We start from the raw sequence: 24493 nt of genomic DNA on the forward strand, positions 1-24493 counted from the left end.
CTTGAGAAACTAGGAAGAGATTTGGCACCTCCCAGTGTCCCCTGTCCCCGTGTGTCGTTCCACCCGTGCTGCTGACACACAGCTCCTCTTCTTGGGTGGCAGCAGCAGATGCAGCTGGTGACCTGCATTTGGTGCCCTCTGGCTCTGCCTTTGCTACAGCTCTTATCATTTGGACAAATGCTGCTCTTGTTTACCATAATGTAAATTTGGAGCAACCCCTCTGCAATTTCTTGAGCATAAATATTGCACTCTGTAATTCCCGTCTCCTCTGTCACGCAGATGGAGCCTGGGAGGCAGGGGAGGAAGGCTTCTCCTCTGAATATCCACACATCGATCTTTTGGCTGCGGGCCCCAGGTGACTAAGCAGGCCGCACATTCGATCTATGTACATATGGGAGCTGCTGTTTGTCTTTTCTTTTCCTCTCAACTAAAAGCACTTCCCTTCCCAGCTCTAAAAACAGCTTTAATACAGGAACCAAGGATGCAGCCCACAGTTTCTTTACCGCACCTCATTACTGCTGCTCCAGTCATGAGAAAAGGCTGCCTTGCCATGACAAACTGTGCGCTGGCTCCGTGATTTGTGTAAGCTCAAATTTTGCACTAATTCACTTATATATACTAGATGGAAAACACAGCCTCAGGGCTGCTATAAACTATGCTGCTGTAGCCACAAAGGACCGTTCTGCCAGCTGGGGAATCACTGGAGCATGCCTTGCACGGGGGGCCCGAAGGAGGAGTGAAATAGAGTTTATGCACTTGTCAGAAAAGCTGCAGCGCAGGAGAGAATCTAGCCCCTTCCGTGGAGCTGAAGCGCGAATAGTGGTTGGAGCTGAAACAACACACGGAAAGAACAACTAACCATCCTTAAGCTCGGGTACTTGCACCTGAGTTACCCCCGTAACACAGTGTTTGAAACACTGGTGGTAGTTACGCTGTATCCTCGGTAGTAAGCTGTCCCTGTATAAATATTGACTGCCAGAAAACAACCAGTTTTGGGCTGCTCGCTGAGCAAAGTTGTGTCTGTTCTCCTCTGCTCTCCTTGATCCACCCTGGTGCTTTGTTTTGTGCTGTACTGCAATTCTGTAGCTTTAATTTTCTGTATGAGCCACCAATAGATAATTTAAGATCATTCCTTTTAAGAACAGTAAGAGTGCCACATTAGCTGACTCCCAAAATGATTGCTTGTCTTGTTACGGATGGCTGTTGACCTGTTCCTTTAATGTTACAAGACTGCATCTAACTGCTCTCTTAAGCCAACCTACTTCCTTCTTTTTAATGAAATTGTCCCTTTAGCCTTTTTCCTGGGCTGGCTTTTCAACAATAACATTAGAAACACTGTGCTCAGTTCTTTCCTCCGCTAACACCTTGCCCAGAGCTAACTTGCAGCTTCACTCTGTCAGCTGTAAGATATAGATATACTGTTGTCTTAATTACTCATATTTCTCCTGCTGCTCATAATTCTGCTTGTTCCACCAAAGAGCTCTACAGAGAGCTTTACTGCTTCCTTTTTCCTTTCTTTGGGGGTTTAAAGGTTGTCAGATATATAAATGATCCTTGTTGCAGAGCTTTGGTGGTGACAGTGTCCTTTGTGGAAAAGATTTAGGGGGATGGGAGGACTAAATATGAATGCTTTTAGACTACATCTCTGTGGAAGAAAAGAATGCACATAGTACTACCTTGCATAACAGAGCATCAGAGAGTGTGTATGGCAAATCCCATCTCTAATGAATAGCTAGGCAGCTATTTCTGCTGCGGCTTAAAATGTAGATGCTGATTTTCTGTGGTAGGTTTTTCTTTACTCTCAGTGTCCACCACTGACTCTCCATGACTGTATCTGGCATACTGCTATTCCTCTAAAACTACTGTTGAAGAGGGACTGGAAACTTAACAAAAATATTGCTGAGCCGTAGCAAAACCCTTGTCCTTTGTGGTTTCAGCTCTCTCTTTTATGATTATATGCTATTTTTTTTGTGCTATCTATATTAATTAAGTCATCTTTCTACTACTGCAAGTATTGCACATAAAATACCATAGAGCAGACTGATAACATGTCTGTGTTTTTGTGGAAAAGGTTTAAACAAGTTTTATCATAAAAAGGAGCTCTCTAATGGGTAACACCTTTGGCCAGACTCCTTTACTCCTGACTATTTGAAGTCCACTCTCACTTTTAACAGACCTCAGCTCTAATAGTAAGATTTTTCTTTGGCAGAATATATCTTAGTATTAAGATATGCTGGTATAAGTGTCTGGTTGTTGTAGTTCAGCTGGTTGATCGTCAAGTGCAGGAGGCAGTACTGTGAGTTTATGTTAACTGAATAAATTAAGAACTTGTCAAACTGCTGTGGTTGAGCCGGTTTCCACCATAAAGCCTGTTGAGATGGTTGTGTGGTTGGAGGTGAGACTAAGCTCGGTGTGCTGTCCACAAGTGCCACCTAAACCCTCCACTGTGTGTTTAGACCTGCTGCTTTTGTTATGGTTGCTTTTTGGTAAGTATCTCCTGAGAATCCTGTGCAAGTGCATATAAAGAAACATTTTAGCATCAGAGTAGTGAGAGACAGCAACACCGAAGAATTACACACAACTCTTCAGGGTTTAAACTGACCTAATAGAGGTAATAGGCCCATAAACCACAGGCTGCAGTAAGTCATGACCAAACTCATCGAGTAGCACAGATGTGACTAAAGAGTCTATTAGAGGGAGCAAATGGAAATAGATGAGGGAACCCGGTGAGAGGCGTTGGAACTGAGAAGTAATTCGGTTCTGCATGGAGGAATGGCGTGTAGAAAAGAGCCCTCGAGTTAGCGCTCACCTCTGCAAGGGCTAATGGGGATCAGACCCCTCCAGTAACCATCTCAGGCAAGTCAGGTTTCAGGCAAGGTCACAGGAGTTCAGCCACATGGGAAATACATGCAAATAATAGCTCATTTCAGACCATCGTGTATAGGAGGCTCATAGTAAAGGAATGCCGTCTGAATAACACACAGTGCTACTGCAGCCTAAGGCTGGAGAAGAGAACTGGTGAAGTTGGCCCTTTGAAAAATCCAGATTCCCTGACGTTTGCTGCTGAATTCTGTGTTTTGCCCAGCAAATGGACACGTGGTCTGTGACCTAGAATGGCGATCAAATGCTTGGATCTGTCTTGAACTATTACGAATGAAAATACCCCCAATTTTGACCTTGTTAGCTTGTCTATAGTGAGCCATTGGCAGAGACTGGTATCCTGCATCTGAATCCTCTCTCTCTCCTCAAATGCCAGTATTTTTTATCAATTGTGTGGAGTACGAAAGAGCCAGGCGCGGCTTTCTGTCCTTCCTGATGCCAGCCAGGTATCTGTCCGCAGCTCCCTTGTCAAGCGGGTGCAGCGTGGTGCAGCCGAAGTGCCTGCCCCTCGCTTCGCTGGGGACACAGAAGGGCTGAGTGTGTGGACTGAGGCTTCAACACAGTCATGGCAAAGTCTGAACTGGTTGTGTTTACAGAGTTTTAGCTATCGCCAGCTATGTTCCTCTGTTTTTTCTGTGTGTGTGTGTGTGTGTGTGTGTGTGATTGCTACTTGAACCATTTAAGTCATCAGATTCTAGTGTTTCATAAAATCACAATTACATGACTTTTTTTTAAAGCGGTTCTTGTTTGAGGAAGCAGCTGATTAAAACGTATTTTGTGTTTTTAGTACATAAGATATGACTTTTCATGTTTCAAATAACATGGGACTTCTGTCTTTGTAATTATTCCCCACTTCTTCAGCGGATAGCATATTGATAAGGAGAGGATTATATCAATGAAGGAATAGCTAATGCATACTTCCTCTATTTAACGCATCTTTAAATAATTCTTGCAAGAGAGCAGTTTGTGAAAAAATTGTGGTAGGTAAGATCATTTCTAAGAGACACTTTTGCTCAGACGCTTAGGACACTCTGGGAACCTGACAGAAATACGGTGGCTCTCATTCCTGTCATTATTTCCATGCAGTTTACTTTATACATACAGAAGTTCCCAAGAGACTGTTCAATTGTGTAGACTTAAAAGAGATACAATTCTTCTGTGAGTATCAGGGCTTTAAGTAGCTATTGCATGAAGTTTCAGATGAGAAGAACAAAAAGAGACCTTTTTGGAAAAGGGATGATAAAGTGAATGGAAAGATTGGAAGAGTCTTTTAGTAAATCAGTGGAAGATGCTACACTGTGGTAGAGAGCACTGCCAGGAGCGCTCTGGGTCCAAGCGACATGCAGCGCTGGGCATCCATACTGCTCCTGTCTGAGGCTGAGTCCTGCTTGGGTGCAGGCTGCCCAACATCTCCTTTGCCTTTGTGGTAGAAGACACCAGGACTGTACCAGGGAAGTCCCTGGGAAGCTGGCGAGGCCCTGGTGTTGTCACTGCAGCCTGGTGTTGCTGCAAGGGCAGGGGCATAGCTAGAGGTTGCAGAGCGCAGGTGAGAAATAGGTACTTAGTTCAGTTTGCTCGAGGTTACCTCCAGGAATCGCAGCACTGTCTCCTGAGAACTGGCTCTGAAAGCATGATGGTGGGCTCACACGTGGTCAAGCAGCTGCCGTGGCATCTAGTCCGTTCTGGCAGCTGCTCGACGCCGGGCAGTCCCTTGCTCAGTGGATCTTCTGCAGTGATGCTGAACAAATTACTTGACCTTGTGCCGCAGTTCTCCAAATGTAAAGATGTTTCTCTATAAACTCTTCTCTAGAAAACCAAGGATTGTTAAAATAAATAGCTCTCGTGACTGTGTGGTACTTGGATGCCATGGTAATATAATTAGCTGCATAGTGATCTTACTAAAAATGTCTTTGGTGGAGGAGAGGAAGAGGTGGAGGACTTGTTTAGAGGATGGATGTTAAAGGGGAACAAGTTCCCAGACCTTATGCTTCACCACAGCTTGACTGCAGAAGACAGGTCCTGTGTCAGCTGTGGCTGACGCAGAGATTCGGAACATAATGTTTACTACACACGATCATATGAGATACAGCGCAGTACCCAACAGTTGAAGCGTTAAAAGGTTATATAACAGCTTTCCACCCCCAGCAAGCCTTTTGAAAAATTTATATGGTATCTTGGGCTAAAAATCTTTCTTGGCAGATACATAACTTGCAGCAAACTTCAGAAAAGTGTAACTGTTACGATTAAATTCCCTTTCTTTCCCTCCTTCCCTTCAAAGTTATATACAGGTTCAGGAACTTCTGGGCTACTTAATCCAAAGGAGAGAGGCATAGGATTCTGCACGGGAAGCTGAAAGCCGTGCTGTAGGAAAGCTGTGCTGATGACTCGTTCGTTACTCTGCCAAACCCCCAGACTTCTTTGGCAGCTTGGCTCTTTTTGCTTTTTAATATCTGTTAGGTCTTTTTACTCCCTACCCTCAGAATGACCTCCGTAGCTATGGTTGCCAAATGTTACCCATATTAAATATGAGTATGTGTATCAGCATCCACAAGCCGCACACTTCCAAGTTGTAAAAACCCTTATATTGTCGCAGCAGCCTGTAAATTGTCTGAAGCTTTTGAAGTTAACAGTTTAGCTCTAGTTAGCTGAAAGTTATTGTAGAATCATTTCATCAGATCTTTTCTTAGCTACTCCACTGAGAAAGAAATTTGTTGTCTGTCATTTATGTTTAACCTTACTGTACATTTATACAACAAATGATAAGCTATTTTTCTTGGTTAAATGAATACTAAACATAATACCAGTAATAAAAAGTAAGGCTTCATAGCAATATTCAGAGCATTTAAAAAAATAGTTAAGATAATGTAACAGTAGAATGAAGGGCGGACTTGGATTGGGTGGCATTTTGGTGGGTGTTGTTTTATATATGTTTTTGCAAATGTTGTGCTCTTTTATTCAGATTTTCTTGCATGTTAGGACAGGGCACAGTCAGCCATATTTTCCATGCTGATGAATGAACAGAGCTCAAGGAGTTTAGCTGAGACCGGCTTCCACTGCAAGAAAGATTGCTCTTTGCTGCCTGAATCATAATTTTAAAGCATGGAAACTATTCATCAGGAAAGCAGCATTTTAACTCCTTACATCTTGCAGCCTGATCTTTGCAGAGTAAAAATTCTCATCCTCTGAAGTCGATGGGAGTTTACTATGGGCTATAATAAGTCTATAAGGTCACCTTGATTATTGTGCATCAATGTGGTACCCTCAGTATATTCTTGATAAGCCAGCCCATTCCGTGATTTAATCCAAATCTGTTTAATCATATATAATCCACATAATTCAAATATACTCACCAAGGATCCAGTTTTATAGCGGTACTGAGGGGAGGGAAATCTTGTGTTGTCACAAGTCATGCTGACATCAGTGGGGTTTCTTATTGATGTAGGACTTAGTGCTGGCACATGCAATTGCAGCAAAATTTGGGTTTTAACATATTTGCAATTTGATGTATTTTTAGGAGGCAATTGCTTTGAGGTAAGTGAGTATATGAACTCTGGGCTGTGTCAAATAAAATCTCTGATTAAGAGTTGTGCCCAGTGGTTGTTTCAGGGAAAATATATGCAACAATCTGTAATTATTTATTGTGCAGTAAAAAAGACCAGAAACTTTTTTTTTATGTTTCTGGTTTAGAAATTTCACTTTATGCTATGTATATCAAAAAGAGCCTGTGCTCCTTCCAGGGCATTCTTTATTGGTTTAGAAATGTTTCAACAAAAAATAGATATTTTTCAGGCTAAGTAATATGCAGACATTTTTTGCAACATTATTGGTGACAGTCTTCTTTTTCAAGGTATCAGTAACAGATCACAGTCCATTTGTGTAGCCATTTATTAATATGATGCACATGCAGCTCTGTGGCCTAATGCCTTATAGCCCTGAATCTAAAAGAAGTGCTCAAACTCATGAGTAACTGTAAGCATCTGAGTAATCCCATTGAATTCAATCCATGCATCCATTAACAATACAAACTAATCCTTAAAAAATTATGAAAAGGGCAAAAAGAAAATATCATGCTTTTCAAGCCAATGAAACTATGTTTATGCTTAATGTTAAATCCTGGCCTGCATAATTAGTGCGTGATCTGAAAGACCAAATCCATACCCTCACCATGGTTTATTAGTTATCCAGTGAAAACAGAATGTAAGGTGAACTATTTTTCAGCTTTCATACTATGTCACTTTTGATACGTTTTTGACTTAATATCAAGGTTTTTTTTGTTATTTGTGGCCGTTTTGTAATTTTCTATGGATTTATTTTGATTGTAAGTAGGCATACACATTAGCTAAAGCCACGTAATTTCTTCTGGACAGCTTTGCCAGTAAACCACTGAGCTATGTAATTGGGTTTGTATAAAATTATGCATCATGATCTTGGGAATAAGTAAAACAGAAACAGAAAGTTCATTTTTTGTAGTTCATCTTTTTTTCTGCAACACTTTTGTTTTGAACCTGTTCTTTTACTCCCTAACATGATCCTTTTGATCATTCTTTCAAAGTTGAAGTGAACAGTGAACTACAGAATAAATCCAACCAAAACTGGTAATAATTTCTGATTTGGCTTGTAGGTGGAGTTGAATACTATGCCTGCATTTGTGGTTAGCTGCAAGCAATGCATTATGAAGATGATGGTATTCAGCCACACACTCAAACAATTTGATTCAGACAAGATTTTGACCAGTGTGTGAAGAACAGGTGAGAACCCTTGAGAACGAAGCTGAACTAATAAGTATTCTGGTGGTCAGGGAAAATATTTCTCTATAACACAATAGATCTTCTATTAGAAACCCAAACTACTAATTACAATCTGCCTAAAGACTTATTATAAATGAAGCGGAGATACAAACATGTTTATATTATGGGGAGGCTTATTTGCAGATAAGCAGGAAACCAGTCACACATCTTCCCAAACATAATTTTAGCTGCTTTAATTAGCAGGTTTGCTTTGATTTAATTTAATTCAGTGATTCCTTCTATCTTTACTGACACATGTGCAAATAAAATCTGCTGACCTGACTTTTGACATCCAGTTTCCTTTTTCATTTATGTTTTTGTTGTTGTTGATTTCTGCACTGTTTACAGTGAAATGATGGGGTCAACACTTCCTAACAGCGTGGCCAACAGATGTAGCATAGAGTTGACAACTGTACATTTTAGTGTGCTTTTGTTACCTCAGCACTGACTGATTGCTGAGGTGCTGGAAGCCAGGATGTCAAAGGCCATCAGAAGGCCCTAATAGCCTTTAGATCCCAATTCTATCAAGGGTCAGAATGGCAAAGATATGCTTTTTTTGTGTAGTTGCATGTAAAAGTGCAGTGAGTTTTTTGCTAGAGAAGGAGACCCTAGGAAAAAGCCCTTTAGGTGCTGTTAGGAACTTACTGCAGCTTGTGCATCAATTTTGGGTTGAAAAGCAAGATTTAAAACATGTCAGAACTGATATATTTGAAGTTTGGAGATTTGGTGGTTTTATCTGACAGTGAAACTAGTTATTGACAGAGTAAAAACATTTAGTCCAGAATAAAAATACCACATTAATGTACTTACAAAAAACCCGTGCTGACTTCGAACTTTTTGTTGGTCTTAGTGTCTGCAACCTATTTTTTTTCTTTATGTCAGAAAAACAATTGCTGATACACCAGGTGTTGTTCTCCCTTCTCTCTCAACCCCTCCCTTTTTCAGTGTCTCACAGCTGTATGGTAGGTAATTAAAACAATCACTGAAATGTTTCAAAGCTGTTGTAGCCTTTAGTTGACTTTTAAAATCTGTATTTGAAGAAGAATAGTAAAATTAATTTGTATCTGGCTCAGGAGAGTGCTCTTTACTTGAGCAATGGACTTTACAACATTGCCAACAAAAAGAATGAAATTAATGTTATAGTTGCCTTTATCTAGGGTTATTCTGTTAACTGTTTTATACTGGAAATTAATTTCAATATCATACAGATGTCTACAAGTCATGAATGCAACAGTTCTAGCAGACAGCCAGATAGCTCTCCCGCTTCATAATCGTGGTAAAAATATTAATTCAGAAGGAGTAAACTTGCCAGGACAATTAAATGATGCTGCCTCCAGATAATGGAAAGAGGGAGCTTATACTCTTGGACTATCAAATAGGTAAAATTAAAAAGTGTCATAACACTTATTTTGAAAAGACCAGTAATTTTACAGGTTTATCTTTCTAGTGAGAAAAATTACTTTAGCAGCTATGAGATACAGAGACTTCTAGATAGGCATATTTTTGATGTTGAAACACTCTTCTGTTTTTCCTCCATGTCTCTCTCTTTTTTGTGTTTCAGTTTCTTACTTCAGTAGTAGACTTTATAAAACTTGTAATTCGTTCGTTATGAAATGCTTAGTCTATGGGACAAGATTTTATTCTTAAAATAAACTTCTTTGTAATATATTATTTTTGATCCTTGAAAAAATAACCCTTCATCCTCACAAACCAGTGTGTTACGTCAGTGCAAAGTGAATCGTGGAAACTAGATAGTGTTAAGTGAAGAACAAACCAAATGAGCAATGTATATAAAACTTAAGAACATGAGCGGGAAAAAATACAGTATATAGCTGAGGTATTAGTAGAGAAATATTTATGAAAACATGTTTTGTTCTCTTAAAGCCTTGTGAGAGTCCCAGAAGTTCGCATAAATATTGGTAAAAATGTCTGCATTTGCAGAAAAATAGAGCATGCTTCAGAAATAGCAAAGATATCCCAAGCGATGCAATGGTGGTTTTGGGCTTCCTTTCTCTAAGTGCTGAGTTTGTAGGTACAAAGTATACAGGCAGTTAGAAGCATCTGTCCGAGGTGAGGTGCGGCCTTGCTTTCCTTTCCTTGTTTTCAGAAGTATATCTACCCTATTACACTTTGCTTGGAGTACCTCACAAAATCCCTTTTCTTCCTTTCTGCCTTCCCTCCCTCCCTTTTCTGATTTGTCCCACTTTGGAGTTTAATACTTCTCTGGCATGAATATGACAGGTAACAGCTGTCACATATATAGGTGAATGTAAGAAAATACAGGTTAGGGAATTTTCAGTATGAATATAATTGCTTCAGGCTTAGAAAACAGTCATTTTTAAAAAGTATCTAGGATGGCAGATCTTGCATATTCCTCACTGCTTTGTGGAGACTCCTTGCCTGGTACGTATTATACGTATGCAGATAGAGCAAGTGCTTCTACAAGTGTATCTTTGAAAATCGGAAACATACCAGCTAACAAAGAGTGCAAAACAAAAATATCGGTGGTGACAAATCTAAATAATGGCTTTTTCTTATTAATTAAAAAATAAAGACCTATTGCTGTGTGTACAAATATTTTCTATTGATTAAAGACAGTATAATCTCTTCCTCTTTCTTTGCTTCTCTGTGAATGTTTCTGGCTACACACAGGTATTACAAAGAAATTTACAAATGTGGATAAAAATAAAAGACTTAAATACTAATCTGCATCTTTGCTTCAACACAACTCAGTTTGATGGTATATTTTTGCCAGGTGGAACAAAGAGCAATAAATTAGTTTTGAACGTTTATGATCTTGCATTATAAAGACTGCAACAGACTGTGTTCAAAATCAATTGTCAGAGTGATGGGGGATTAATAACTCTGGTACTGTAACCTTTCACATATCTGCAGACTGGGTAAGGGCACATTTCAAGATCTGCTGCCATATTTCATTATTGCAACTTATATTTGAAAGACCTTTTTGATGCTTAAAAAAAGAAACAGATTAGTTTTTAGTAGAGCTGGATGAATAACTCATAATTAATAATTCATTCAATGAATTTTGCCTTTTATTCTGTGAGAAGAATAAAAAATAGTTGTCAAAATTTTTCATGAGACCTATTGACTATTTGGGTTTCTAATCAAAACTAGAAATCAGAATTCAAGGTTTGTTGCTTATTTGTGATGGATAAATCATGTGGTATTGGTTTAATTCCCTAATTAATTGAGGACCAATACTATAATAAATTACACAAATATTTGAGGAGATTGTATTTAAAAATTCCTTTTCACATGCATGCAACCTTAAAAACAGTTTTAGCAAGTATTATTGAAAGTAAAAATCCAAATGCATGAAAATTATTGGAAAGGAAATGCAAATGAGTCAGGAATATGGCCAAATCAAATTCATTACAAGACACAAACGCATTTCTGTAGACGACTTCTGCGGTGTTTTCCAGCTGTAGTTTTTCCTCATTAGCTCAGGCACCCATTTTGAGAGAAGACCACTAAATATTGGGAATAAATATGGGAGCAAGGTAAATGAGAGCTGAGGTAATAGGTTCTAATCATTAACAGCTTTATTGTATTTCCCTAGCTCCCAGCTGGGGTGTGAGTTGTGTTTTATACTAGTGAAGCATACGTAATAGTGGTTGTCATTTTTCTTTTTCCTCACCTCTCAGCTGATAAGTTTGACTCACACCAATGAGAGCGCTACTGGGCTAAGAGGATGCTTGGATTCTCCTGCATTTTTTTCATACATGCACTTTATTTTGGCTTCTTCCTAAATAGAAGGCAAAACGCAGTAAAATATTTCCCAACAAAATACACATATGTAATCTCAAGGGCCGTGCATACCATCTAACTGTCATTTCCTTTGATTAACCTTCACCTGACCTCGCTCCCTAAGGCAGTTTCAAATCCTTTTGTTCCTCCATTTAAGTATTGCGCTCTATCAGGTGAGTACATCTGTCATTAAAGCGCTGGCCATTTTACTGGAACTCAGCATAGATGTTGTGATGGAAAACTGTGTGCAGACTCTTTCACTGAATAGACACCCTAGTCCCGTGCACAGAGCTCATTTAAATAGCCAGATGTGTCCTTTACAAATGACAAGAAAGCATAACTCTCATAAATGCATTAGAAGATAGCCGAATTTTTGGGGAGAGGGGGATACTAAGTATTTTATGAATACATTATTAATATTTAAGTTCAGAAAAGGATCATGACTGAGGTAAACAGCACTTTCTTGTTGCAACTTCTTCATGTTGTCAGGGAATGACAGTTTGCGGAGAGTAAAATTATTAACAAGAAAGCATCAGTATTAATGAATTGTCTCCTTTAGAACAGTAGAGTTTTAAAACTGCCAGACTAGGCTGTTGTAGCATTTCGAAGCCCAACAGGTTGGTATTTAATTTCAAATTTTAATCCATAAGTACTAAAAAAATGAAAATTAAAAAGGCCAGACCAAACCAATCACTTCAAAATGATCTGTATCTATATATGTCAGATGATCCAAACTGAACCTTTTTGGATGATCAGTTTGCAAAAGATGTTGACACTTTGTGTCACAGTTTGGGACAAAAAAAAAATTTTTTTTTAAGATCCCCCAATTTTTTCTGGGGTAAATAGTATTAAACCTGGCTATTATGGAACCAGTCTGATCACATATTTGGCTGACAGCAATGGAAAGCAAAGCCTACATTGAATCCGTAGTTTCTGCTTATGTTGTAGAATACTTTTTGGAATGATATTAAAGACTGTTTGTGATGGAGTATCTCTACATCCCAGACAAAGGTGTTGCAGTGGCTCGTAGTTGTTCCTAACAGCTAAAACTGTGCACCTTGCTTCTAGGCTTTGACCTTTCAATCATGTATTTTTCTGTGAGATTAAAAATGTGTTATGAGAACCCTGAGCATCATATCAGTTCTTATGGATGATGATCAGCTTGTCCCTTAATCCAGTTTTTGATGAACTAAATAGGTCAGACTTCCTTAATATTGCATTATCAAATGTATTTTACGGTTCTTACATAATTTTTGTAGATACATTCTGCCCCTTTCCCACTTTGCCATTTTTTATTATACAATTTGAAGTTTGATGAACAAACTTGATCTAAGTATGAAAACATTTCATGATTTCTACTCAACCCCCAAGATCTTGAGACTCATACAAAAATAGAGAGATTTAAAACGGCACTAAAAATTACACTCTAAGATTTCTGTGCAAACGCTAGACACAGGATCTACTTCTTCTGCAAAGAGTTTATAATCATGCTGGCTGGTGTTTTTTCCCATTCTAGTGGACAGGTTACGTACATGTTTCGACTGGGCTGGCAGCTGACATGGTTACGGATGCAGCGCGGAGGTTAGTCAGGACTGCCACCATGACAGCATTGGTAAGTCGGCGCCAGCCAGCAACACTGAGATCCTTGCTTGGCTTAAACTGGTGTGTTTTGACCAGCATTTTAACTAACGCCTAGAAAAAGTCATCCCGTAATTTCTGTGGGGATTGTAAAATCCCAGTTTTGGAGTAGATGTGACCTGTTATTGTCCCTTTTAAGGTTTTGCAGATGATTCTCCAGAGCAAGCATTTTCTATGAAATCCTCTCCAAAAACAATCTGCTCTCTGTGAATGTTCTTTAGTGACAGCGGTGTACTCACCTGGTGTACTGCAGAATTTAAATGGAAGAACAAAAAGAAACTGAAATTGCCTTAGGGATTGAGGTCAGGTGAAGGTTAATCAAAGGAAATGACAGTAAAATGGCATTCATGGCTCTTGGTACATTTTTAATCATTCCTGTCTTTTTTTTCTCTCTCTCTCTCATGAAAGACACACAGAATGCACAACTTTTTACCATTGCGTTTGGTTAGGAAAGACTTTTATTTTTGTCTTTGTTATTTTTAAATATACTTTCTTTTGGATTTCTCCTGTAGTTTAGCTCCTGAAACTTGTGTTGCAGCGCTTTGAATGTGTGTGGGAAATAGAGAATACGTGTGTGTGTGGGAAGAAGAATGTTAAGAAAAGCAGGTAATTTTCCCCAGAATATCTCTCATTTTATCTTCTCTTTCTAATGTGATATATTATGAAGGATTTCTAGAAATCATGAGTGCAGCAAATAAATGCTCAGTAAAACAAAATACATCATTTTTTTTATACAAGTGTCAGGCTAAATGAGGTCCATCGGTGGAGCTACTGGTAACAAAAACAGTTTCTTTCTGACTCTGCTAACCTGCAAGTAATTACTCTCTTTTTAAGTGTAGATATTTTGTGTATTTTTAAACAAATTCTTAAAATAGCATTCTTAGTTACAATGAAATTTGGAAATCATATCTTAGTTTGTGGGCTGTCAGTTACGTTCCAGTTTTATGTATTTGAAAAGGCTGCATTTAGAAACACTTGTTTTCAAAGTTTTGAGTTGTCATTTTATGCTAGTCACCTTAGATAACTTTGGCATAGCTACAACAGGAACAGGAGCAACTTTATATAACTTATAACTGCCCGAGGCAGCTTTTAAAAAATGTGAGCAATGCATTTTTTTTTCAAGTGTGTTTATAGCTCCCTTCCCCCCCGTAATGCAGAGAATGCTAAAGGGTGTATATTAAACGCAAACAACTCTCAACTGCGGCAACTTAGCTGGAGCAGATATATGCTCTCTGCTCTTTAGATCGTACGCTACGGAGCACTGTACACTGAGATGCCGCTGGGAGTCAAGGTTACGCAAGACCTGGCAGTGTTAAGCCTTCTGAGAGGAACGGGTGGCTTAAAGAAAACATATGACTGCGAACTCATGTTATATTATCACCACAGCGAGTTGCAGTTAAGAGGCGATGTTTTATACATATGCTTTCTCCACATCCCAGGAAAAAAAATCTGGAAATCGTTTCTTTGTGTGTCATTGTGCCGTTTATTGCCGTGATTGCTACTGGTAATGTGGCACTTTTCTGCCAGATCCCACATACCAAATGCTGTCACATGGGTGCCATATGTGATGTTTGACGTGGAGCTGGGGAAGGAGGGAAAGCAGTGCTCGACACTACAAACAGCCTGAGAAAAGCGTGCCAGGAAATTATTGGAAAACATAGAATTGGTCAAAAATGGGAACCATGTATCTGAACTCAGTGGCTGGTGGTTGAATCCAGTTTACCTCTTACCCATGTCCTTCTTCTTCGGATACGCAGGGCAAGGAAAGTAAGAAACATAGCTGTGCAGGCTGAAGTGTGCACTAGCTCTATTAACTGAAGTGTAGTGCTGCGCAGCAACAAGTGATTGCTTTTGCAGACGTAGATAGATGAGTAACCTGAGTGTTACCACATTTACAGGATTTGACTCTGTGATTTTATGAAGCTATAACAATATTGATGTTATACTCAGCATCAGCTCGAGCAGTGGACTGTCTCACCTTCTTCTGTCATAACTTTTCTGTCTTGTCAGACTTCTGTGTTAGTAAGAGAAATATAAGTAATTTTTGGTGAGTCTTTGGCAAAACAGAAATATCTATTTAAGGAAAAGAAGACTAAAATGTGAGCAAGACCATTTTAAATGAAACCTGAACCCCTGAGCTGAAGACAACATTAACTGATGACAACTGGAAAACAACTGGACTGGGAGTATATGATTTTTTTCAGAAGCAACGGTACGACCTCAGAATTTTTCTGAAGTAAACACTAAAGAATCGTACCCAAATCATATACATATATTTTAAAGCATCCAGTAAAAATAGCCAGACTATGATATATTTGCACACCCAAACTATGCAAATACAGGAAGTATTAGATTGGTTTGAGCATCTTTATTCCAACCGATCAGACTGGCATCCAGAACACAACTTGCTTTGCAGATTTATTTTAAAGAGTTGCTGAATTTGTTTAGTGTTATATTTCATTTTCCAAAAGAACAGAATTGACTGGAAAAGGTACCAAGTCTAATAATCAGTGGAAGAAACTCTGGCTGAAATGAAATCTGCTGGATGTGTTGCCAGAACACATTGAATTGCGGTGCATTTTCCTGCCTGCCCTGTAGCAGTCAGGAAAAGTGCTCAAACAGGGGGAGCTGGGAATGTACCAAAGTCCCATTCCCCAAGCGTGACCTGCTTGGGGACCACCCTGTGCCTGTCACCAGAGCTGTCTTCTGGGGAGATCCTCGCACCCCTTGGAGGATCACCAGGATCCACTGTGTCCTTTTCCATGCATGAATCAGGTCCCAAATTAGGGCTGACTGGGAGGACAGAAGCTTTTCAGATGCATTAATATTTTCAGTCTTTGCCTGTTTTGCAAAAAGGCTGTGGGATAAAAAAAGAGCATTTCCAGTTTCCCCTGTAGGCAGAAAGCAGGATTCTGTGCTCAGTCTTTGCTGAAACCGTGGTAATGGGAGTGAAGTAGCTGAAGATCAAAGGTGAAGTTCTGCTTGGTGTCTCACAGTTTTGCAGGCTGCTTTTTGCATCCTGAACCAGATTAACTGCGCACCTGCCCTGAGAGGGGGAGTTTCCGAGTGAGGAAGCTCATTCGAGCATCTAAGTAATATGATAAAAAATGATAGATTAACGGCAATATTAGATGCTTTTGCCATTCATTTTCCTCTGTTTTTGGAGCTGGAAAGAAATGTTCTGTGGAAGTCTTCACAGGTGCTGTGATTGTTCTGGGGAGGAAGGAGGAGGGAGTTCAGTGTCTGTGAGGGTGAGGCCAGTAGCGACAGCATCAGCAACGCTGCAACCAAAAAGACAGAAATCTAGGGATGCGGGAAGGGGTCAATAGACGTGGGGCGGGGAGAGGGAGGTGAGTGGCGTGCCACCCCATGTGCACTGCTCCCAGCATCACCTGCACACAGAGGCTGCCTTTAATTCCCAGGAGGTGGGGACACATGCAGAAGTAGCAGCTGAACCCCTGAAGGGCAGTGGTGGTTCTTGCTCCAGCTGCCTCTCGGTGAGCTGATCAGTGTGTGGCTTCAACGCTGACCGTTGTCGTTGGCCTCGGATTGGGCTCAGGGCTGTGTCTACTACAACACAGGGAGGAAGACACCTTTCTGGTGGCTCCGCAAACTTACTGATGGGCAGAGTGAAGCCAACAGCAAGAGTGTACCCATACCAGGTTCGCTTATCTCCACGTAGCTGGAGAAGATGGGGAAATTGTTAATACAATGTCACTGTTAAGCTGATCAAGTTATAAATTGGTTTGGTCAGTACCACTCTGATAAAGTGGTCTGACAGCTCTTTTGGTTCATAGGCTGCAACAAGCTCATGTGCTTTGGTCATTATGTGGTTTATGTTGGAATAAATTGGTGGTCTCAGTTCAATCCTCCAAGTTTGCTGATTAGATGCTGATGGTCTGCTGTACCTTGTTAGTAGCCTCATCCAGTCCAAAGCCTGAGAGATCTTTGCTGCATTTGAGTGATCATTCTAGGTCAGATGTGATGGACAAAGTATAGAGGCTTGCTTACCCATGGTATAGGTGTCCTTGCTGATAAACAGGGGGCTTTGTTTCTGCTGTCAGATTGGCACCTTCATTTTATACTGTTCCACCAAGTTGGGAGGAAATTTATGCTGTCTAATTTTAGACATCCAATTTAGGTTGCCTCTGGCTGTAGCAGAGCACTACCTCTGCTTGCAGCAAGTCCAGAAGCATTTCTACAACTGCAGAGGCAGTTTAAGCAGCCCCTGCTCCCCTTCCGTTATCTGTCCGCCTCCTTCTTCTCCTCCCCTTGCTGTCTGTTCGTAGTGCAGGCACAGTTGCTTGCATAACTGGTGGTGAACTGGGCAGGAAACTGCTTTGGCTGAACAAAAAATGTCCTGCAAAAAAGCAAGATAGATGAATTTTTAGCTGAAGCTGTTTCCCCCGTCTGGCTCATCACTATGTCCAAATGGTTGTGCCAGGTCAATGCAGAGTGGTGCTGGACGTGAACAAGCAGCTGGGCTGCGAATGGGAGGGATTTGGGCTGCTTCAGCATAACTCTGCATGAACAGAAACCGTGGTCGGAAGCCCAGGCTGCCTGGAGTCAGTGCCACTCTGGGACATCTTGGCAAGACCGTTCCTCTGCCAGGGCTTGTATCGGGAGACTGGGCTGCAACCCGAGCACCTAAATTAGATTCCTTATGTTCACTCTTCTCTGCGTAGAAGCAGGCACTTCTGGGGAGTTCATTTTTGCAAGTGTTCATGTGATAAATCCTCAGCATAATCAAAATACGCAAAAAGTTCTTGAAAAACAAATGAACCGAAGTCCGTGAAAACATTTGTTAGCTGGGCAAAATTTCACACTGTGTTCAAGGGTGGCAGCCCTATCTGAAGCTGCAGGTTTCATCACGTACAGAGTAAGTAAGAACCTGTAGGATACCCTGGTGCCAGCTGGTTCATTTCTGGTCAGATGGCAGCTTCCGTGGGCATTTTTCACCATTGGTGCTCCCAGAACTAGAAACAGAAGCGGAATGAGACCGACTCTCTTGCCAAATTAAGTGGTGTAGATACATTCTTTGAAGTTATTTCTTGTAGCACATGAATTTAATTTAGTGCTTAATACATGTCTAAATGGGGGCTAATTTCTTTTAAGAGATTTTTAACCTGAAAATGAACTTACAGAAGTTACTCCCTTGCATTCTCTGCTGCAGCCGAATGGGTATTATCTGAAAGAGGACATTAAAAATAATGACATTTCTTTATGGGGTTCTTCTAGAAATACGAACACAGCAAGACCTGGCTGGCGGGAGATAACTTTGCACTTAAGGATGTTGCCCTTACCAGAATCATCAGAAATTCAGCAGAGTAGTAGCTGCCTGGGCAGCCCTGAGAGACTCTGGACAATTTGCTATGGCCACCTGTGGTTATTAGTTTAGAAAATGTGTCACTATTTTACCTTGGCATCTGTTCGAAGTACTAATTCTGGGGATCAGTGTCTTTCAGATGAGGGAAGTGAAATCGTTTTTTGCCCCTGGTGTCTGAGTAAATTGATATCAGATACTCTAAAGAAAAGACGACTGTTGTCAGCAGAGGGAAGCAACAAGAAAATCTGGGACAGTAGGTAACTTTGTGGTACCTTCTACATCCTCAGGGACTTTTACTGCTCTGAGGATTAATTTTCTATTACAGCTCTGTGGGGGGCTTTTTTTAAATACACTTCCACTAACAACTGAATACTTTTTCAATTACAATTTCATAAAATGCTACAACTTTGTCTCATTCTGCCACTTAGAAGCCAATGCTTTTGTCATTCTGAGCATTGTTACCTCCTTTTTCTTAAATAAAACATCTTTTTTGATGCACTACTGAGGCCATATTTTTCAACAGAGGGGGATACTCTTCGTAGTGTTGTGGATACTAGCACAACTGACCTCCCCGAGAACTGCACTTTGGCAGTGTTTTGTTAGTGAATTCTCATTTCCAGTGTGGCCGGTTTGGTCTCCTGCTAGTAGTACCTTCTTTTCTGAAGAAGCCTTCACTAGAAATGTCTCCTTTCATTGTTTTTGTTTGGTTCTGTTCTCTTTCTCTCTGTTTCTCTGCAACTCTAAGACCGCTTTCACAAAATAATTGACCGTTTTTTCCTGCCAAAGTGTCCTCACACTTTAGTGAAACGAGGTGGTGCGAGAGTTTCCTGCAACGATCTCACACTGCGCATAAAAATGAATTGTACAATGTATGGTATGAGCCAGTGTTTTATAAATAAGTTGGATTTGAATTTGGGTAGCAATGGGTTACAGCCTGTTGCAGGAAAGTGGTCAGTGGCTCAAATAATCCGTTGTTCTTCATCCAGAGGTGTCTAGGGGTGGAGAAGAAAAATAGGTAGTGTAAGGACATCTGAAAATTACCTGTGCACTATGGCGAGTGTGAGGTGTTTTGTGAGGCTGTCTTTAACTTGTGTAAGATGGATCAGTGTTGCCACTCACACAATATCACTTCTAGTAGAACAAGGCTTTAGGGGGTTTCTTAGCCTGGGGAATTACTGAACCATTTTGATTTGGTTGGCACCAATGAGAAAGAGACGCATTGATTTTACAAGACAGCTCCCTGAGATCCTTGCAGAATTCATTTATTTGGGAAATTTTAAACTAGCTGCCCATTTTGAAACCCAATAATAACTTGTTCTTTATGATCTTGTAAAAACCTCTGTGTATTTTAAAAGCCAAAATAAGATGAATAAAGAAGTTAGAGGAAAAATGTTTGCTAGAAGGGGCTTGGGCAGGTATCTGAGCTGCCTCGAGGGGTGTTTCCTTTTACCCAGGATAAGGCACAGACTCCTTGCGAAGGCACAGGGCAGGTCGAAATCAGGAGCTGACCTCCCTGGCCAGAATAAGGACAGGTCAGCTGAACAGCTGGTTTCCACTGGAAAATAAGGGCAAGCCGCATAGCTGCTTTGCCACACATTTCCTAGCCCTCTTCGTTGAGGAAAACAAGTAAAATCCTATTGGCGGCAGTGTTTACATGAAGCAGAATCATCATGTGTCAGTATATAGAACATAAACTAATTTGAGTTAATCTTCTCTGTTCCCTTCTGCACCTCCATTTTAGAAAATAAAATTGGAAGAAAATTACGGTCACAACCATGGTTTTTGCCTCGGTTCTGGTCTTCAGTACAGAACTACCTGACAATTAATATTTGTGTATACCTTTTGAAATAGCTGACCTTTGGAGAGTTGACAGAGCTATAATATTAGTCTTTGTATTCTAGCCTGGCTTTTAAACTCCCTGCCTAGTGGATGTAAGTTCAGTGGATACAGATCTGAAACTTGATTTCCTCAGTATAGCTGCATTAGCATTCAGCTGTGGGTATGTAAGATAATAGTATTAAAAGCAACCTTCCATCCTGTTGTCATGGATGCAGCACAGCCCAATCCTGGTAGCAGTATACCACCAGTCTTTGTACAATCTCATTTTTATCTACAAATTTTAATTTAATTACACCAGAAATTCTTTAACTGTATGTAATATGCGATTTTATTTTCTGTTTTAAACATTAAAATGTAAGAATTGAGCAGCTAATGTTCTTTGTCCAGTGCTCATTTTTTTGCATTCCAAATATCTGTCAGTATTAGTTATGAGACTGTGTGAAATAAGTAGCCATGAAAGATGCCTGCTTTTATGACAGAATGAGTGGTTTCATGAATTTTAAAGGAGCACATTTGTATTTTCTGTTCTTGAACTACATGGGCTACTCACAAATATATGACAGAAGATAATTGTTTGAGGAATTATGAAGCCTTTCAAGATTTTGCAGGATATTACTATTTTCATAATCTTTCATTTATCAGGTTATATAGTTTGATTTATTTATGTATGTAATTTGGAAATTAAAGTACTCCCATTCTGTCAGTGTAGGTATATGTTTTCTTCGTATAGCTCGTACCCCGGTAGCAAAAATAATGAATGTGCTAATTTTTTTGTCAGCTACTAAAGAAATGCAACCGAAGCGGAGGATAGTCAGGTATTATTCCTGACCACGCGAGACAGTATGGAACTGTACGTATTGCTCTGTCCATGCCTTAGGACTGCGGAAGCGCCTATCCCAGTATATAGCACTAGCTGTGTCACTAGGCGATACATGGACTGCAGTTTGTTAAGACTGAAATGAATGCATTGTTAGCACCAACTTCAGCGGGGATTTCGTGTGAGTGAGTAAAGACTTCAAGCCTTTAATTGACTAAGAAAATCTTTTTAGTTGTGATTACAGGGACAGATACTCAGCTGGTGAGAACTGTTGGTGCTCCACTGAATCAATTTTCATATCCAGGCTGAAGTCAATGGAGCAGTGCTCGTTTATAACCTGTACCTGCTCCATTGTTTTAAAAATATGCTTCAAGTTTGATGTCTGAGAGGTACAGTAACCTTTTATTAGAGAGCTGCTTGACTTGTTTTTTAAATTTTCGTCAAAGTCAGTGGTAAATTCCCTGGCCTAATAAATTCAGTGCCATGAGTGATTTTAATTTTGTTAGGAGTTTGTGTATCGAAACGTATGATTGTGTCCTGTTTACTTGAAAGCATGGTTGTGTATCTTCCATACTTCTGTATTTAGTATACGGTTGTCTTTTTAAAGTCTCAAATGAACCATCTCCATATCTACTCACCTCTGCTTTAGTCATGAGCTATTTGTATTTTTTCTCTTGGTAATTTTTTGGCACTTCCATCCTGTAATAACTGGATATTAGGGTGTTATTTTATGGTATAAATTTCTTAATATCTTTATGTATAAAGCACGCTTGTAATGGCTGAATCTTCTTACTGGAAATCCCCTCTCAAAATTCTGTGCACACCCATAATTAAACTACTCTGAAGGTGCAGTCAGGAAAACCAGGCACCAGCATTATGGAGTGAAAATTAAAGAGGCAAAACATCAGAGTGTCTACTGTATGTGCCTGCTGTTAGACACTCAAGCATGGAGAACAGGATACACCTCTATGGATGGATAGCTTTCCTTATTAAAAAAACACAGTAGGATGCACAGTAGGGGAACACACTAAAACAAGGCTTTGTAGTAATTTCCTTGAAAGAAATTTCCCAAGATAGCAACTTGAAAAGCTTTTAATCTTATGACTAGCTATATAGTGGGTTTTACTGTAGGTGGTATAAAAAAGACCATTAGATTACAGCCGATCTGGTAGAGTTGGTCCAAAGCCTTTTGCTTTCCAGCCTCATTCTCCCCCTCACCCTCAGGAGCAGGATTAGCCTTCCCTCCCACCAAAGTGAGGGTAGAATAGATCGGCGGAAGTTCTGGAATATTACGGAACTTTAGAATAATTTTTCTTTAAATTTCTCTCAAGTTTGAAATTGCATTAGAAGATAGAAAAGCTACTTTGCTGTCTGAAATACTTGGTCAAACGTGCTGCGTTGTGGGACGCTGCACTCCTTCCTTTGATCAAAGACTTTCTTCTGCATGCCTAAGTTTGGAACCACTGTTAGACTTCTTCTACTGTCACTCATATTTTTGAGCTGGTATTTTATTTTGAGTCTATGGACAGTGCCTCTTACTAGTTGGGAGGAAAATAAAAAGTGCTTCTCATAAACTCCTGAAGAAATAGCCTGTGCTGTCCTGTCCTGCATTAGCCCTGTGCACTGGAGTGTATTAGCATCGTTCTCACTGGACTTTGTCTGATTTGTGTTACCTATTAACAGAACTATTAAACCTCAAAGAAAAAGAAAATCTGGAAAAATTCCCATGCAAATCCAGTGGAACGCTGTGAGGTGGATTACGGCCTCGCTGAGCCGGCCACAGTCACTCGATACTCCTTAAAACAACATGAGCGCGGGCTCCGCGCTGTGTCCAGTGACTCCGCTTGCATGTGCAGGGCCATACTCTGCAATCCCGCAGCTTTCGCTCCGGCCGGCCTTGGTGCCAGCACTGTGAGCGGGGGGCCCCAGAGGCCGGCAGGCCAAGCCGAGGGTTTTGCTGGAGCGCAGCGTGGCCGCCGTGCTGGGAGGCAGGTGCTGGCCACCCGCCGCTGCGGCCGGGACCGGGGGAACTCAGCACCTATGGGCGCGAGCGTGAGGGGAGAAGATGTAACATCTTGCACATATCTCGTGTCAGCCGCTAAAAGCTGAGAACAGGGAACAAACATGCCTGATAATGTGTTTCACATTGAAATAATTAAAAAGAATTGTTGCTGGAGGGAAATGTGCCTTTAAAAATTAACCCTGACATCTCACTGACAATTTAGTTTATTAAAAGAGATTCTTTTTTTTTAGTTATACTAAACTTCATATGCATTTTTCAGCACCTTAGAAAACAGCAATGTAGTGTCTTTTCTTTGGAAACTTCCTTGTATGAATAGTCTATACTTACATGAGCAGTCCCATCTATTTTCCACTGGACTGCTCATAGGACTGGTGTTTAAAGGATCAGGTCTGCAGTAAATGACGCTTTCTGCTATGCCCTGGAGCCTGTGCTAGTTATTATTGTCTGAATCCGTCTCTTGATTGCATATATTGCAGTCTTCTATCACACAGGCTTCCGGTTCAGAAATCTGAGTGGTGTTTCGCACATAGTCATCCACCAGCTTGCTTTTTTATTTCATCTTGTGACAAAACAAGTCTGTGGAAATTGAAGGTAGTAATTTCCATACAGCACTAAAAGTTTAAAAACAGTCTCCTTTTCGGATCTAGAGTACTTGAAAACATCTGAAAGCATATGAAAACTGTATTATTTATTTTTATAATTCTAGATACGATGATAACAATTATATTCACATTTTTGTGATTTATGGGGAGTTAAATATAGAACCAGATATTGATGTTCAGGAAATTTGTTTTCACTGTATCCTGGCTGAAATAGTTATTTACCAGTACAGGTACTGTGCAGCTCTTTTACTGAGGTGAATTCCCGTTCAGTTCTCCATCTGATCAAAATTTGTTAATCCAGGGTTAGGAAATTTTGAGTTTCTCTCGGTTTGTTTGATCATTTGTTTGATTATCATAACCAATTTTAACTCGCAGTTAAATAGTGTAAAAAGAGTGTCTAAGGTGGCAGGATTAGGTACCTGATGTTCAGGCTGCTTTTCATCTATTTGATGTTGTTTTAGCAGCCTCAAATTGTGCATGTGTGTGTGTGTGCGTGTGTGTGTGTGCGCGCACGCATGTGTACATGCGAGCGTGTGTGTGTTTAAAGAAGCTGTCTTCCTTCTGTGTGCCTGCCAGTCAACGTGAGGAATTCAGATAAATTATTCCAGCCTTAATGGCTTGGAGTCCTACAATTCTCTAACCTGAGAAATGGCTGAGGTGGTGCTCATATATTTTTTTTGTTTTGAGTTCAGCAACTAACAAAACGGACATGCAAATTTTCCTCAATATGGTGAAAAGTTTTTTGCTTTTGAATTTCATCGTGCTATTCATGAATACCATGATGTCTGACCTCAGAGCAGGAAAACACGGTTA

At 40.2% G+C, this 24493-nt stretch overlaps 1 long non-coding RNA gene across 3 annotated transcripts in view; it reads left to right on the top strand.

Moving 5' to 3' along the window:
- LOC112989772 (uncharacterized) overlaps nucleotides 1–24493 on the top strand; it is a 97519-nt gene that overhangs the window by 19590 nt on the left and 53436 nt on the right. The window contains exon 1 of one of the 3 annotated variants that reach the window (XR_003260902.2): nucleotides 7510–7628. The exons of the other annotated variants lie outside the window; for them this stretch is intronic. This is a non-coding gene — a long non-coding RNA (uncharacterized LOC112989772). Of the gene's footprint in view, nucleotides 1–7509; nucleotides 7629–24493 lie in introns of those variants that run through there. 3 annotated transcript variants of the gene reach the window in all.

This window comes from Dromaius novaehollandiae, chromosome 11 (genome assembly GCF_036370855.1).
Source record: "Dromaius novaehollandiae isolate bDroNov1 chromosome 11, bDroNov1.hap1, whole genome shotgun sequence".
NCBI classification, from domain to species: Eukaryota; Metazoa; Chordata; class Aves; order Casuariiformes; family Dromaiidae; genus Dromaius; species Dromaius novaehollandiae.